The following is a 3,346-nucleotide window of genomic DNA, read 5'->3' as shown; positions in this document are numbered from 1 at the left end:
GGGATCTCACAGGGAACACATCTAAAACAAAAGTAATGATATTCCGCAATGGTGGCAAAATTTCAGCAATTGAAAATTGGCATTTTAATGGTCATAGATTGGAGGTTGTAAATAATTTCAATTATTTTGGACTTGTTTTGAATTTTAATGGCAAATTTACATTAGCACAAGCAAATCTAGCAAATCAAGGAAGAAAAGCCTTATTTCCTGTTTTAAAGACATGTAGAGAAAATTGTTTTAATATCAAAACCTGTATTAATGTTTTTGATTGTTATGTAGGTAGCATTTTAAACTACGGGGCCGAAATATGGGGGTTTCATAAGGGACCTGACATAGAGAAACTACACTTTTATTTTCTTAAAATGATTCTTAATGTTAAACGATCTACAAACCATGATATGTTATTATATGAAGTAGGTAGATATTCGCTTTATACTATCAGAAAACTTAGAATTTTTAAGTATTATGTTAAATTGTTGAAATCCGATAATGAACTGTTAAAATGTTGCTTGCAAGATATGATCATTAATAACGATGTGTGGATTTGTAATTTAAGAAATGAGCTTGATCACCTAGGTTTGAGTTATCTATGGAATAATCCCATTATTAATTCTGTAAGTATTTTTAGGCAACGCCTCTATGATAATTTTACACAATCTTGTTTTAGCAATATTTGTCATTCATCGAAGGGAATATATTATCAATTTTTTGTTACCAATTTTTCACTCCAAAGTTATCTTTTAAAACCTGTAAATTCGGCTTTATTGAAATATATAAGTAGACTACGTTTAGCATCGCACAATTTATTAATAGAAACCGGTCGATACACTAAAATTCCAAGAAATGAAAGAATATGTAAAGTATGTAATATGCACGAAATTGAAGATGAATACCATCATATTTTAATATGCACAGCTTTTAAAGAACTACGCCTGCAATATATTAAACCATATTATACCACACGACCAAATATGTACAAATTTTTTAAATTAATGAGCACTACGAATGTAAAAGATCTAAGAAACCTTGGAAGATATCTAATGTATGCGAGTAAAAAACGGTGATATGTAATCAGTATGATTTATTTAATTTTTTTTCACATTACTCTCCTAAATGTATTTATATTTATTATGTATTTTGTAAATAAGTTATACCGATGAGTCTGTGACTCAAGGTTAATAAAGAATTGAATTGTGTCTCCCAATGACATATACCAGTCCTGCCGTAAATGTCACGAGCCAAGTGAATTGTGATTATAAGGATGGATAGCGGCTATTGTCTTTCAATTAACCGTTAATTGGTATTTTACGACTTTTGTGTTGATCATTCTAGTATGCTTATCTATCATTTTTTTGTTGAAGCTAAAGCATGGGCCTAAAGTAGATGTTTCAATTTAAAAGGGAAGCCAGAAAATAAATGATTTCCATCCGAGTCCATTTTCAAGTCAGTCTGCGCTTGAGCCTCTTTCGAATGGAAAATGGGATTGCATTGTATGTATCGTTTGAAAAGCTTTCTCTTTCTTAGATTTAGGGGGTTCTGGAAAGAACCGTTTTTCTTAAATTATTGATCACGGTGTTTTCTACTCCATGGACTCTTCGGAACGACTGCTATCGTCTTCGCAATCGGTGACAACCGTCGACCTGATCTTGTGGCGAAGGTAAAGAACTTTGTCAGCTTTTTGGCGAGCGTATTCGTAATAAGCGTTTCTCACACCTTCGACAGCAGACATTCTCAAACGGGTGTTGTAGCGGAAAGAACGCAGCTCATCTCGTCTTGCTCGATCGTATCGAACTTGAAGATCTTGTAATTTGTTGTTCAGCAAAACCACTTGTTCACAGGCTCTTCTGAATCGAAATTCGGTCTCGGACAAGTTCACGTGGAGACTGGAGATGGAATCCATTTCGGGATAAGCAAGTAGGACTGTGGATATAGAGTTATCAGATGAAAACTAGCAAGTGATGCATTGTGCCCTAGAACTTGAGGTTTATATATATTTCTTTAGCTCTAAGACTGACAGCAATGTCTCCCAATGACATATACCAGTCCTGCTGTAAATGTCACGAGCCAAGTGAATTGTGATTATAAGGATGGATAGCGGCTATTGTCTTTCAATTAACCGTTAATTGGTTTTTTGTTAAAGCTAAAACATGGGCCTAAAGTAGATGTTTCAATTTAAAAAGGAAGCCAGAAAATAACTGATTTGTACCCGAGTCTATTTTTAAGTCAGTGTGCGCTTGAGCCTGTTTCGAATGGAAAAGGGGATTCCGAATCACTTTTCCTCCGCTATTCTCGATTCATTGATTGATAGTGGTTAACACAAGAAAGGGTACCCGGGGATTAGCTTTGAAAACAGCGAAACTGACCAACTTCATTTCTGGCTGAAACATGATATCTAAGAAAGCAGTATTTTACTGTCTGTTTTTTTTTTCACAGGCTACTCCCGTGGTGGTATTGCTGTCATAAGCCACTACAACATTAATATGAAGAATTTGCTGAGAAGCAAGTATGCGTTGACTTGCGAAATTTATTTAATAGATTCTCAACCGATCTAGATACTAATGCAACTTAAAGATCCGCTGGGAATATCAACTCTTGTAAATAATGTATTGTCTTTTGGACAGAAAGGAGGTTTCTATCTCTGTCTACATAATACTGACGCCAAGAAATGACGATTTAAGATAGACATAGAATCGCGCGTCTCTGTCATTCCAAGCCCCGATCTCAGGGATCATCTAAACAGAGAATTGGACATGAACATGGGACAGGAAGTGTGTTTGTGTGTGAAAACCAGGGGGTTACTGTATCGGCTTTTATGACATCATAATGCCACAGTTGAATGACGTTTTGACAATGGAATTTATAGAGATGAATTTTGGCTGTAAAGTTGGTTTTGATCACGTTATCTGTATTTTACCGATGTCTAGACTAGAAAATTACATGTACGACACATGAAATCAAGTAAGTGTGGTTTATTCTTGTTATCATCGCTGCATTGTATGTTTTGTTTGAAAAGCTTTCTCTTTCTTAGATTTAGGGGGTTCTGAAAAGAACTGTTTTTCTTAAATTATTGATCACGTTGTTTTCTACTCCATGGACTCTTCGGAACTGCTGCTATCGTCTTCGCAATCGGTGACAACCGTCGACCTGATCTTGTGGCGAAAGTAAAGAACCACTTGTTCACAGGCTCTTCTGAATCGAAATTCGGTCTCGGACAAGTTCACGTGGAGATTAGAGATGGAATCCATTTCGAGGTAAGCAAGTAGGACTGTGGATATAGTTATCAGATGAAAACTAGCAGGTGATGCATTGTGCCCTGTAACTTGGGACTTATATATATTTCTTTAGC

The sequence above is a fragment of the Lottia gigantea genome, assembly GCF_000327385.1.
Source record: "Lottia gigantea unplaced genomic scaffold LOTGIsca_43, whole genome shotgun sequence".
NCBI lineage: Eukaryota > Metazoa > Mollusca > Gastropoda > Lottiidae > Lottia > Lottia gigantea.
The sequence above is the reverse complement of the archived record's forward strand: the minus strand, read 5'-3'. Positions refer to the sequence as shown.